The sequence below is a fragment of the Castor canadensis genome, chromosome 3 (assembly GCF_047511655.1).
Source record: "Castor canadensis chromosome 3, mCasCan1.hap1v2, whole genome shotgun sequence".
Taxonomy (NCBI): Eukaryota; Metazoa; Chordata; class Mammalia; order Rodentia; family Castoridae; genus Castor; species Castor canadensis.
Window position 1 is genome coordinate 108,155,100 of NC_133388.1, and position 14,373 is coordinate 108,169,472.

Here is a 14,373-nt window from a genome sequence, read left to right on the forward strand (position 1 = left end):
CACAAGGGAGGGGTGAGGATAGGTAAGACACCTAAAAAACTAGCTAGCATTTGTTGCCCTTAATGCAGAGAAACTAAAGCAGATACCTTAAAGCAACTGAGGCCAATAGGAAAAGGGGACCAGGAACTATAGAAAAGGTTAGATCAAAAAGAATTAACCTAGAAGGTAACACCCACGCACAGGAAATCAATGTGAGTCAACTCCCTGTATAGCTATCCTTATCTCAACCAGCAAAACCCCTTGTTCCTTCCTATTATTGCTTATACTCTCTCTACAACAAAATTAGAGATAAGGGCAAAATAGTTTCTGCTGGGTATTGGGGGGGGAGCGGGAGGGGGTGGAGTGGGTGGTAAGGGAGGGGGTGGGGGCAGGGGGGAGAAATGAACCAAGCCTTGTATGCACATATGAATAATAAAAGAAAAATGAAAAAAAATGATGAGGATGATAAATACTTATGCAAATAACTATACAGTGCCTAGCATTGCATAAATGCTTGGCAAATACCAATGGTATCATTATAACTAGGGGGAGAGGGGAAGGGAAGAAATAAGACCAGGATAATGCCAAAAAATAAGGAATGTGTGCTCTCTATAGATCATTTAAGTTTTTTCACTGTAATATTCCTAGCTCTTAGCAGATCCTGGCACACAGCAGGCAGTCAACAACTATTATTGAATGAATGACTGAAGGAAGAAAACAAGGAATGAATGAACCCTAGCAACTCCATCTCAAGGCTCAATAAAAAGCTGCTTGCATAAGAGAGGGCACAATGTACTGACACCTGATATTATATCCCAAGTTGTCATTCACTGTGCTTTCTAGGTCTTGCAGGTTCTGAGGCAGAATCCAGTATGACTGCCACCCTAGGATACTGTAAGATGCTCTTATGTTTTTTTTGTTTGTTTGTTTTTAGAATATAGGATTCATTCAAACGAATGTGTGTTGCTCTGTGCTACTTCAGAAATTTTATGTGTCTCATAAGTATTTTTCTAGGCTTTAATCTTACAATGGAGGTAGAGTAGGTCAAGAACAGAATGAACCATACTATATCTTAGATCCCTTAATTGCCTGACTAATCTCTTGGTCTGTATTCAGACAGTGTAAAAGTGTGGTGAAGGGCATTACATGAATTCAGATACATTAAAATTCTGAAGTGACATCATGTTTATTACTTTGTGGTGTTAGGCACTATGGTAGTTACTTTGAAAAAGAATTGAGAGTTGTAAAGAAGCAAGAGAAGTTCAGGAATCAGCAGAGTGGATTAGGGGAAAGTTAGTGTAGAATGAAGACATGCAAGAATGCTAGCAAAAATATTTTAGCACATTCTGAGACAAAGGCTTCGTTCACTACAGGCCAAAAATGAAATTAAATACAGCAGCATAATTGACCTGTGATTTTGAACCTGGGGATTCTTTCATAAGTAAGAAACAAAGAATTATTTATACTGATGGCATTTGAAGAGTATTTAAAACCAGTGAATGGTGCCAACTCGAACTGCAATTAATAAAATACCCACAGCCAGTGATAAAAAGCCAGATGCTTTCAGGATCCCACCCTCTGTGTAAGGGCTAAATCCTCAGAGCAGAAATGAATACTAATGAAGACAACTGATGACCAAACAGATGACTGTATCCATCATATGGTAGTTGGTTCAGATCCAACTCAAACATCAAGCCAATCTTTCTACGGGCACCATGCAACAAATAGCCCATCTGTATTGCTGGGGATAACACCAATGAGAACAGGCATCTATTTACATAAAGACAGACTTCAATGGCTAAAATAACCCTATATTTGGCAGAGTGTTCTCATAAAAACTGAGCATTTAATACACCAGTAGGCTATAATTGATACAATGAATCATTTTCTTCATGCGTGGTAAATTTTCAGTGTTTTCCAAAAGACTAAACCCACAATTTAGAAAGGCCTAGATGGTTTTACCTCAAAACTAGATAACTAGAAAAACTACTTTACATGAAGCTGGAGTGTAACAATCTGGCCCTTTGCACTCAAAAAATATTTACTTTTTATTTCCTTCCAAAACAAGAAGGGTGTTCAGTTGTACATTCACAGTTGGCAATTTTTTTCCGCCTTTAAGAAAAACCATTAACTTTTGGAGTCACATAGATGTGGATGCTCTTTTGAAGTACTTGCTAGTTGTATAGAAATGATTATCTCTGATAATCATTTCTGCTCTACAAAGTAAGAATAGAAATACTAACTACAAAAGTCATTCTGAGGCTAAATGGGAGGTCAAGAAAGAACACTTAAGCAAAGAATCTGAAAAAAATTAAAACTGAATAAATATTGCTTATCTGTGCTTATGTCTTCTCTATCCTCAATGTCCCAAGAGAATAAAATGTAACCTGAAATTTTAAGAAGGAATTTGATGGGCTTGGAATGTAGGTCCATGGTGGAGTCCATGCTCAACATCTTCAAGGTAATCTGTTCAATATCCAGCACCAAAAAAATAAAAATAAGTAGAAATTTAAAATAAAAAGAAATTTGACCTAAATTAAGCACTTTACCAAAACAGATGTATTTCCCATGATATAGCTCAGATAGGTAAATCTATGCAGCTATAATGGTAACAGGTATACCTTTAAAGCTAATACACAAATTAAAATTTAAAACCTAATTATTAATGATATTTAAATGAGTCCTCAATTTAAAATAATGCTATGAATTATCTTTGCACTGGCTAAATAACCACTCTTAATTATTCTGTTTTATAATTCTAGTCTTCTGATTCTTATATGAATAGTTTGCTTAAAATAGGATATAACTCTACTTATTTCTTTTAAGCTAAAAATTATATATTTATTCATTAATGCCAGTAGACCTTGGAAAGAAGTATTATATATTTATTATATTTCATATATGAGAACAAACTACTATCAAGAAGAAAATAAATTTGAATTATTCACATTCATAATGTCATTTTTACATCTCTGCCTTCTATGGCAAGGCTGCCTAGGGTGTGTGTGTGGGGGGGTGGGTATGCTATAATATGGAATATAAGCCATACTCTGTGTAGTACCTAGAAGCTGTTTAGTAACTTTTGTGGCTATTTGATGATTTTAGCAAATATTAAACTATTTCCAGACATGGACACTTCTTGAATTGATGTAACTGGGGCAGAGTCCCAAGGGTTAGGAGAAATGAGGTTGAAAGCATAGAGAGAGCCTGATCCCTTCCTTTGAGAGTTGACTTTGTCTAGAATCGTGAGGGCATTGAAGGGGAAGATAAAATTTATGGCAAATGGAATACATCTTAGAGAAAACTCAGAAATATTAAAAAATTGGTATATGCAAAGTATAGATTAGATTGTCTTAGTTGCAACATAAAGTCAAAATAATAACAAATAAATGCCAGTAAACTACAGACTAATCCGATTTTGTAAGGAAATAAACACCATGCCATCAAGCAGCAGGTAGCAAGCCCTGGCACTGTCGCTTCACAAACTTTGCTTCAATCAGCTCTGATTTCTGATACAAACAATCATTTCCTAAGGAGAATTTAGTTATAAGGTCTCCCAGAAATTGTTCTAAGGAATCTTAAACAAAAATCTAAGGGCCATTTGCTAAAACAAAAAATTATGACATGACAAATGTAAACAATGTGAAACCCACGGTATTAAAAATATGGCTCAGATGCACTAGCAGGGGTGGGGTGGGCAGCGGGCGGGGGGCAAGACCTGGTCCTGCCCGCACCATGGCAAAAACTGTGGCCTATTTCTACAACCCCGACGTGCGCAACTTCCACCACAGAGCTGGGCACCCTATGAAGCCCCATCGCTTTGCATTGACCCATAGCTTGGTCCTGCATTATGGTCTCTATAAGAAGATGATCGTCTTCAAGCCATACCAGGCCTCCCAGCATGACATGTGCCTCTTCCACTCTGAGGACTACATTGACTTCCTGCAGAGAGTCAGCCCCACCAATATGCAAGGCTTCACCAACAGCCTTAATGCCTTCGATGTGGGCGATGACTGCCCAGTGTTTCCCCGGCTTTTTGAGTTCTGCTTCCGTTACACAGGTGCATCTCTGCAAGGAGCAACCCAACTGAACAACAAGATCTGTGAGATTGCCATTAACTGGGCTGGTGGTCTTCACCATGCTAAGAAGTTTGAGGCTTCTCGCTTCTGCTATGTCAATGACATTGTAATTGGCATCCTGGAGCTCCCCAAGTACCACCCTCGGGTGCTCTATATTGACATCGACAGCCACCATGGTGACGGGGTTCAGGAAGCCTTCTACCTCACTGACCGCGTTGTGACTGTGTCCTTTCACAAATACGGAAAGTACTTCTTCCCTGGGACAGGTGACATGTATGAAGTTGGAGCAGAGAGTGGCCGCTACTACTGTCTCAATGTGCCCTTACGGGATCGCATTGATGACCAGAGTTACAAGCACCTTTTCCAGCCGGTCATCAACCAGGTGGTGGACTTCTACCAACCCACATGCATTGTGCTCCAGTGTGGAGCTGACTCTCTGGGCTGTGATAGATTGGGCTGTTTCAATCTTAGCATACGAGGGCATGGGGAATGCGTTGAATATGTCAAGAGCTAGGTGGTGTTGGCTATACTGTCCGAAATGTTGCCTGCTGCTGGACATATGAGACATCCTTCTGGTAGAAGAGGCCATCAGTGAAGACCTTCCCTATAGTGAGTACTTCGAGTACTTTGCCCCGGACTTTACCCTCCATCCAGATGTCAGCACCCGCATCGGGAATCAGAACTCACGCCATTATCTGGATCAGATCCGCCAGACAATCTTTGAAAACCTAAAGATGCTGAACCATGCACCTAGTGTCTAGATCCACGATGTGCCTGCAGACTTCCTGACCTATGACAGGACTGATGAGGCAGATGCAGAGGAGAGGGGTCCTGAGGGGAACTACAGCAGGCCAGAGGCGAACTACAGCAGGCCAGAGGCACCCAATGAACTTTATGATGGAGACCATGACAATGACAAGGAAAGTGATGTGGAAATTTAAGAACAGCTCAGGATGCTGTGTTCCAACGAATTTCTTTTCACCTCTTGGTTGTGTGGGAGGGAAAGATGTGGTTTCACCAGTTCTGGGCTTTTACTAATTCAGGGGAAGGACTTGAAGACCACATATGATTCTAGAACCATCTAATCCCTTTTCCTTTCTCTACCACAGCTTGATGATGGTACCTCAGGATGGGATGGAGACAGGGATAACTGTCTCTGGATGATTATGGGTGTGGGCCCTAGAGGCCTTTCCCCAGTTCTTCTGGCCCCTTATTTGTTCCCTGTTTCCTTCTAACCCAGAGACTTTTAGGGGTGGAGGGGTAGACAGGACTGAGATTGCCTCTGGCATCCTCTCCTGGGTTTTCTTACTGCGGCCTTGTTCAAGGGCAGGTGAAGAATAAGAGTTTTGGAGGCTTTGGCTCCCTAACACCTTAACCCCAGATGATGGGTAGTGTGGTTTCAAGTAGGAAAGGATATGAAAATGTCGAATTCTAACTTTTGGCTTTATGTCCATTTTACCACTTTTTATCCAATAAACCAAATTGGTATTTTTGTATCTTTAAAAAAATAATAATAAAAATAAAAATATGGTTGAATTGTATTACCATTTTTTGTTGGCATTGAGAAAGCAGATGTTAGAGGAAACTTTAGAGAGAATTCCATTTGAATATAACAGATCTAAATTTTTCCCAAATGTCTTCACTATAGGTCTCACCATTTTCACAGGCCAAAGGGGTCTTTGTGATTTTGTTTCTGAGTTATTAACTGGTCCAATAGCATTGATTTTTCTGGATCTGATATCCTAACTTCTACTTCTGAATAACCTAGAGTTACTATTTTATAGTTAAAATCACCATTTTCAAATGCTTCTATGGTATTCAAATGGCACACTATTTGGAGTCAGTGCTTGAATACTATTTTAAGAGTCACTTATTTGGTAAGTATTTTGAATGAGCAAGATAAAGTGAGAGAGTGATTTCTACCTCAAACTACATGTTCACTGATCAATTCCAAATCAGTTAGGTATCTAATTTCTCATTTCAGTGGAGTTTGTTCTTACCAAATGGCAATTTCCCTTTAACCTAACCCACATAAGCACCAAAGGTTTTGAAATGGTCCCTAGGCTCTACTTCCCCAAACATCGTCAATGGAAGAAGAAAGAAAATGCTTATTACACTTAACCTGGATGGCTCAGTCTGTGAATTCTCTTTCTTAGTAAGTATATCATATTGTCACTTATTTAAAAAAGAGACTCACAAAATATAATTCCTTCTAAAAAAAACCACTGCAGGGCACATTTTGAATCCATGTTTGCACAGCACCTAAACGTTTAGCACGTGAACCACAGTGGGGCTCAGGTTGTGTAGCACCACTTGAATTCTCTCCACCACCACTTGGCTTGAAGGGGAGTATTTACCATGCAGAGTTCTTCCTTTGAGAAAACAGTCTTTACAACTTTATAAAGCATTTTCCCTAGGCGGAAACGGACTCAGCTGCAGTGCTTCCAAAATTCTCGCTCCTTGAATGATATTGATCACAGGATTGTTGAGCTGTGACAAGGCTGACTACAGAAGACAGGGCAAAGCCATGGACATTAATATCACTGAATGGCCCCAGGGATAACTGGTGGTCCTGCCTTGGCACTCCCATACCGCCTCTGTTTTTTTGCTCACTATTTTCTTCTCTTTTCTATTACCCTTCCTTTATTCTCTTCTCATGTCTCTCTATTTTACCTCTTTCTAAAATGCTTTGTGTACTATAATAGGCAGAGGCAGGACTTGAAGTTAGACAGACTGCATCTGAGACCAAGCTCTAGTGCCAAGCTGGAATACCTGGGCCAGGTAAGTTAGCATCTTAATCTCTTCATATAAGTGAAGGATAAGATCTAACTTATGATATTGCTATCAGTATTAGGGATAATAACAGTAAAGTTCCTAAACATGTAGAAATTGGCTAACTAAACCAGCTCTTTTATTATTAGGTGAATTCAGATTCTTATAGCAGTTACTATTGAACTCCACTCTGAGTCTGTTTACCAGGCCAGAGCTTGCTGACATAGTTGCAGGCTGTTCTACACTCACCCTACCTCCCTAAAAAGATGCCTGGCAACTTATGTCCCCAGTGTCACAAACTCTTTAGAGCTTTCTTCTAAGAGGTGTTCCTTGATAAATCACCTACACAAGAATTCCTATATTAAGCATTGCTTCTGAGGCACTAACCTAAGAACACTTATAATTGTTATTATTGCAAATATATTTTAGGCCTTCTATTAGCAATCAAAGATACTTAAAGAACTCAGCTGAAACACTGCTGATCTATAATGGGACAAAATTTCACCTTCCTGGTTCTACTTCTGGTATGCCAACATGAGAATCTCAGTGGACTATCATCAAAATGGGTAAAAATTAAATACTTAAAGTCTCTAGAAATAGTTCTAAGGAAATAGAGCAAACGAGAAAGTGCTCATTCAAGAAAATCTACTAAAACTCTGCAAATCTTTGAGTCTGCATCATTTGTACCAAAACACACACCCACTCTCCCCATTTCTGGTTCAGTATTATAGAAGATCTACCCCAACAGTTAGAGGCAATAGCACAAGGTTCTGACCCCAACTATATTCCTGGGAGGGGGAGGCCATCAGCCTTTCTCTGGCTGCCCCTGTTACTTGTTGCTGAGACAAGGTTCCTCACAAATATAACAAGCAGGTGAGAGCTCTATTTTCTTTTTCCACCCAGCTCCCACTTACAGGAGAAAGGCTCTTCCTTAGGCCCAGTGCTACTTGGAACACTAGGGTCTCAATTGCTCCTGACTCTGCTCATAGAGCAGAGGTTCTATGCCAAGAGAGACAAGCCAAGGACATCTTCCTCTACTGAGTACTCAGTTCCTAGAGTTGATTGTCCCTCAGGGGAAAATGCACTGTTGTCAGTCCACCAGAACCAAAGCTACAGATTGATTATTTTGCCTTGGTTGAAAAGCACACCATAAGACATAGAGCTTAAAATCACTCCATGAGGAAACTAACTTTGCTTGCAACAGTGTGTGAAGTTGAAACTGAAGGGTATTCTCAAAAGCAGTAGAGATTTTGGTAAAAGAGAACTGGAGGCATAGGCTAAACTGGAAACCCTCAAGGTGTTAGAGAAAAAAGAGGAAAGAGCTATCTGGAAGAGCCTTCCTAGACTCTGAATAAATCTCAAACACTGATCACAAGAAATTCTCCTTAAAGAGTAATGGAAGGGATTGAATGGACCAAAGTAAAGTATACCCTAGTGAGAATATATTGAGAAATCCCTTTGAACATCAACTTAAATATGAATAACGGAAGATAGGACTGTAAAATAGGTACAGATATGGGGGTGCTGGGGGAGGGGGAGAGTGAAGGAAATTAAGGTGAGGGTATATGGTTGATGGACTTCATATACCTATATGAAATAGAACAAAGAAACCTTTTGCAATTGCTTTAAGTGAGGTGGGGAGGAGGTTGGGGGGCGGGAAACAATGGGGGTGATGCAAACAATGTACAATATAAGTCTAATTGGAATTGATACTATGAATCCCCCCTGTGTAATGAATATATCCTAATAAAAATTTATTTTAGGAAAAGAAAGAAATTTTCCTTCAGAATAGCCTTACTTGGTTTCTCATGTAGCAACATATGCCACAACATTTTAGACCAACCAGCCAGCACCAGTAGAGCGAGTGGAGCTTCACAAAGGGATGTAGTAAGGTAACCAAGCAGAGAGCCTTGACAAAATCATTGTCATTCCAAGGTGACTGCAGGCAAGCTTAAGGATGTGCCCCTGAGGAGCAACCTGAGGCTTCAGTCCATGTGCACACGTGTGTGTTCAGGGGACTGTTAGTGGGGGTATAGACACATCATACAAATAATCCTATCAGTCACTACACCAGATCAATATAAAAAAAATAAAGAAAGCAATCCCACAATAGATATTTAGGAACAAATTTCACAAGAGAAGCCCAATAAGTATTCTCTAAAGACTAAAATATTACTTTAAACAAGTAAAGATCTTAATAAAACAGAAAAGAATTCATGCTCATGGAGAATAAAACTCTATGCAGTTAAAGCAGTAATACTTTCTAAATTGACCTACACCATTGATGCAATTCCTAGTAGAATCTCAGCTGATTAATTTATGTGAAGCTGACAATCTGGTTCCAAAATTCATAGGAAGTTGCAAGGGACCCAGAATAGATCAAAGAATCTTGAAAAAGAACAGTGGGAAGGCTCACATTTCCCATTTATAAGACTTACTACAAAGCAACAGAAATGAAGTCATTGTGGTACTAGCAAATGTATAGACATATAGATCAAATAAAATTAAGAGTAAAAAATTAAGTCCATATTGTCTATGGACAACTAATATTCAAAAAGGAAAATGGTATTCAAGGGGAAAAATAGTCTTTTCAACAAATGATCTGGGGCAAATGGATAGCCACATGGAAAAGGGTGAAGTTGGACCATACCTAACATCACATGCAAAAATGAACTCAAGCAGAATGTACAAGATAACTGTAAGAGCCAAAACGATAAAACTCTTAGAAGAAAACATAGATATATACCTACACAACTTCACATTTGGCAATGAAGACTCAGAAGACAAAAAATGAGGAGCAGAGGAAGTAGATAAATTACAATCCATCAAAATTTAAAAATACTATGCTTCAAAGGACATTATCAAGAGAAGGAAATGACAGCTTACAGAATTGAAGAAAATATGAGAAAGGTATATATCTCATAAGGAACTTATACCTGGATATGTTTTTAAAACCTTACAACTCCACTATTAATTAAAAGGCAAATAACTCAGGAGAGGGGCAAGGCATCTAATCAAACATTTCTTCAAAAAAATAACAAACAATAAGCAATCAAAGATGCTCACTCACCATCATTAGTCATCAAGGAATGCAAATCAAAACCACGATGAGGTCCCACCTCACATCCCCTAGGTTTGCTAAAATAAAAAGGTGGTCAGAGGGAAAAAAGAATAAGTTTTGACAAGGATATTAAGAAATCAGAAGTCGGTCAGGTATGGTGATACAAGTGTATAATCCCAGCACATGAGAGGCAGAAGCAGGAGAATCTCAAGTTCAAGGCCATCTAGGGTACATAGTGAGACACTATCTTGAAAAAAATCAGAGAAACCCTCATATTCTGTCAGTGAGAATATAAAATGATGTGACAACTTTGGGAGTCATTTTGGCGTTTCTCAAATGCATTTCCACATGACCCAGCATTTTATTTCCTATGTATCCAAGAGAAATGAAAACACATATCCACACAAAACTTATACATGGATATTTATACCAGTATAATTCATAATGACAGAAATGACCCAAATGTCCACCAACTGATCAATGGATAAACATAAGGAGATATTCTGAATGATGGGTATTATTCAATGTTAAACAGGAGCAAACTACTGGTACATACCACAGTAATAATAAATCTTGGAAATATTTGGCTAAACAAAAGAAGCCAGTCACAAAATATACTGTATATTTCCACTCACATAAAATTTAGGGAAAGGGCAAATGTATAAACACAGAAAGTAGATCAATGTTCTTTAGGGCTGGAGATGATGAAGGGATATGAGGGGGTGATAGCTAAAGGATTCAGGGTTTCTTCAAGGTAACAAAAATATGCTAAAATTGACTGTGCTGACAGATGCACAGATCTGTAAACAGATCATGGAACTGTATGCCGAATGTATGAATTTACCGTATATGGGTTATACTTCAATAAAGCTCATGTACGTATACAATATAAAATATTTATATAAATTCCCCCTCTTGCCAGGCATGCTGGCTCACACCTGTAATCCCAGTACTTAGGAGGCTGAGTCAAAAGGTTCATGAGTTTGAGGCCAACCTGTGCTACATAGTGAGACCCTGTTTCAAAAAATTCAAAAAAATGAATAAAAACAAAATTCCCATTCCTATCATCCTTAAAACTTGGCCAGTTTGAGGGCTATTTCAAACAGGATATTTTCTATCATACTATTACTTTTTTAGAATTAACATTTTAAAGTGTATTCCAGTAATAGAAATACTTACAATGTGTGCAACCATTACTAACAAATCCATCTCCATAATTCTTCCCATCTTATAAAACTGAAATGCTATACTTATTAAACAGAATGTCCTCATCCACCTGTCTGCAATTCAGGGCATCCAGCATTCTCCTTTATGTCTTTATGTGTGATTTTGACTATGCTAAGCACCTCATATAAGTGGAATCAGACATTTTTGAGACATTTTGAGTCTCTTTTTGAGACTACCTTAATTCCACTTAGCTTAATGTCATCAAGTTTCATCTACATTGTAGGATTCCTCAGAATTTCCTTCCTTTTTAGGCTAATATCCCATTTTATGCATGTACCACATTTTGATTATCCATTTGTGCATCAGGGAATACATGGACTGCTCTTGCTTTTTTGCTATTGTGAATATGGGTATGTAGATATTTTTAAGACCTTACTTTCAAATCTTTGGGATATATTCTCAGGAGTAGATTGGCTGAATCATCTACTAATTGTATTATTAATTTCTTGAGGAGTTGCCACTCACTATAACTTTACCACTTCCATTCCCATAAAGATTGCACAAAGGGTTCCAACCTCTTGACATTCTTACCAACACTGGTTATTTAGAGATTTTTTTTAATAGCAGTCATCCCCGTAGCTGTGAGGTGGCATCTCATTTCAATACTCATTTCCATCTTCCTAAGGACACATGATTCTGAGCATCTTTTCATCTGTCTATTGTCTATTTGTGTATTCTTTGGAAAAATGTATATTTGAGTTCATTGCCAATTGTTTTGTGTGTGGTGCTAGAGTTTGAACTCAGTGCCTCCACCTTTGGCCACTCCACCAGCCCTTTCTTTGTGATAGGTTTTTCGGGATAGGGCCTCCCGAATTATTTGCTCGGGCTTGTTTTGAACCACTGTCCTCCTGATCTCTGCCTCTGAGTAGTTAGGATTACAGACATGAATTCTGGCACCCAGCCATTGTCAATTTTTAAACAGGTTTTATGTTGTTGAAGTTTAGGAGTCTTTCATATTCTGGATGTTAATTCCTTATCAGATATATGGTTTGCAAATACTTTATCCCATTCCATGGGTTACAGTTTTACTCTACTAATAGTATCATTTCTTCTTTTTGTAGTACTGGGCATGGAACTCAGGACCTTGAGCCAGCTAGGCATGTGCTCTACAACTTGAGCCACATCCCCAGTTCCTTTGACTTTTTTAAAGTTTGTCTTTCAGATAGGGTCTTCTGCTAACTTTGCCCTCACTAGCCTCAAGATGTGATCTCTTACCTATGCATCCTGAGTATCTGGAGGAACAGGTATGCACCACCACACCCAGCTTGTTTTTGTGATAGGGTCTTGCTAACTTGCAGCCTGAGCTGGCCTCCAACCATGATCTTCTTGTCTCCACCTCCCAAGTAGCTGGGATTACAGGTGTACACTATCATGCCTGGGCCTGATCATCTCTTTTTGATGCATAAAATTATTTAATTTTATGAAGCCTTATTTGTCTATCTATTCTTTTGTTTCCTGTGCCATTGGTGTCATATCCAAGAAATCACTGCGAAATACAGTGTTGTAAAGATTTAGCCTATTTTTCTTCTAGGAGAGATATAGTTTCATCTTTGATACATTTTCAGTTAATTTTTGTAAATGAGTTAGGTAAGGGTCCAACTTCATTCTCTTGTGTTTGGGCATCCAGTTTCCTAGCACCACTTTTTTTTTGTTTTTTGGTTTTTTTTTTTAATTTTTATTGTTTTATTATTCATATGTGCATACAATGCTTGCGTCATTTCTTCCCCCTGCCCCCACCCCCTCCCTTACCACCCACTCTGCCCCCTCCCTCTCCCTCCTACCCCCTTGATACCTGTCAGAAACTATTTTGCCCTTATTTCTAATTTTGTTGTAGAGAGAGTATAAGCAATAATAGGAAGGAACAAGGGTTTTTGCTAGTTGAGATAAGGATAGCTATACAGGGAGTTGAGTCACATTAATTTCCTGTGCGTGTGAGTTACCTTCTAGGTTAATTCTTTTTGATCTAACCTTTTCTATAGTTCCTGGTCCCCTTCTTCTATTGGCCTCAGTTGCTTTTAAGGTATCTGCTTTAGTTTCTCTGCGTTGAGGGCAACAAATGCTAGCTAATTTTTTAGGTGTCTTACCTATCCTCACACCTCCCTTGTGTGCTCCTAGCACCACTTGTTAAAAACATTGTTTTTTCCCCTCATCCAATGCTCTTAAGATCCTTGCTGAAAATCATTTGACCATATCTAAGGGCTTATTTGGGGATGTCTATTGTACTCCATTAGCGAAATGTCTATCTTATGTCAGCATGGCATTTTTTATCAGTGTGTCTTTGTATTTAGGTATGAAACCAGAATGTATCAGTCCTCCAATTTTGTTCCATTGCAAGGTTGTTTATGCTGTTCGGGTTCCCTTGATTTTATATATGAATTTTAGATGTGGGCTTCTGTATCTGCAACATACACTATTGAGATTTAGATAGAGATTGCATTGAATCTGCAAGCCACTTTGGGCAATATTAGCATCTTAACAATATTACATATTCCAATCCATGAACATGAGAAGTGTTTCCATTTATTTATGTCTTCTTTCTTTTGGCAACGTTATGTAGTTTTAGTTGTGCAAGTCTTTTCCCTCCTTGGCTATGTTAATTGCTTAAACAGTATCTTGTTGATACTATTTTAAATGAGTTTTTTTGGTAATTTCCTCGAGAGATTGTTCATTGTTAGTGTGTAGAAATGTAACTCATTTTCATGTGTTGATTTTTATATCCCACTATTTAACTGATTAAAAAAACAGCAGATTTTTGTGGATTATTTAAGGTTTTCTACAAATAAGATCACAGAGTGAAAGTGAAGGGTGAAGGGGGAGAATATGATAGAAATATGTCACGCAACTGTATTATTTGTAAATCTTTTTATTTCTTTTTCTTGTCTAATTTTTATTTCTAGAATTTCTATGTTGAATAAAAGTGGTGAAAGTAAATATCTTCTTGGTCCTGATCTTCAAAGAAAAGCTTTTATCAACAATGATGTTTGCTAAGGGTGTTCATACATGACATTCATTGCAAGGGAATTTCTTCTATGACTAGTTTAAGTGTTTTTATCATAAAAGGATGTTTAATTTTGTCAAATGATTTTTCTACATCAAATAAGTTGATGATTTTTCCCTTAGTTTGTTAATGCTTTATATCTCATTGATCAAACTTCATATATTGATGTATCCTTATACTCCAAGAATAAATACCACTTGCTTATGGTGCATGATCCTTTTAATGTGCTGCTGAATTCATTTTGCTGGTATTTTGTT

At 38.2% G+C, this 14,373-nt stretch overlaps 1 pseudogene; it reads left to right on the plus strand.

The window, feature by feature from the left end:
• Positions 1–3,714: 3,714 nt before the first annotated feature.
• On the plus strand, positions 3,715–5,439 carry LOC109677780 (histone deacetylase 3 pseudogene; annotated as a pseudogene).
• Positions 5,440–14,373: the final 8,934 nt, after the last annotated feature.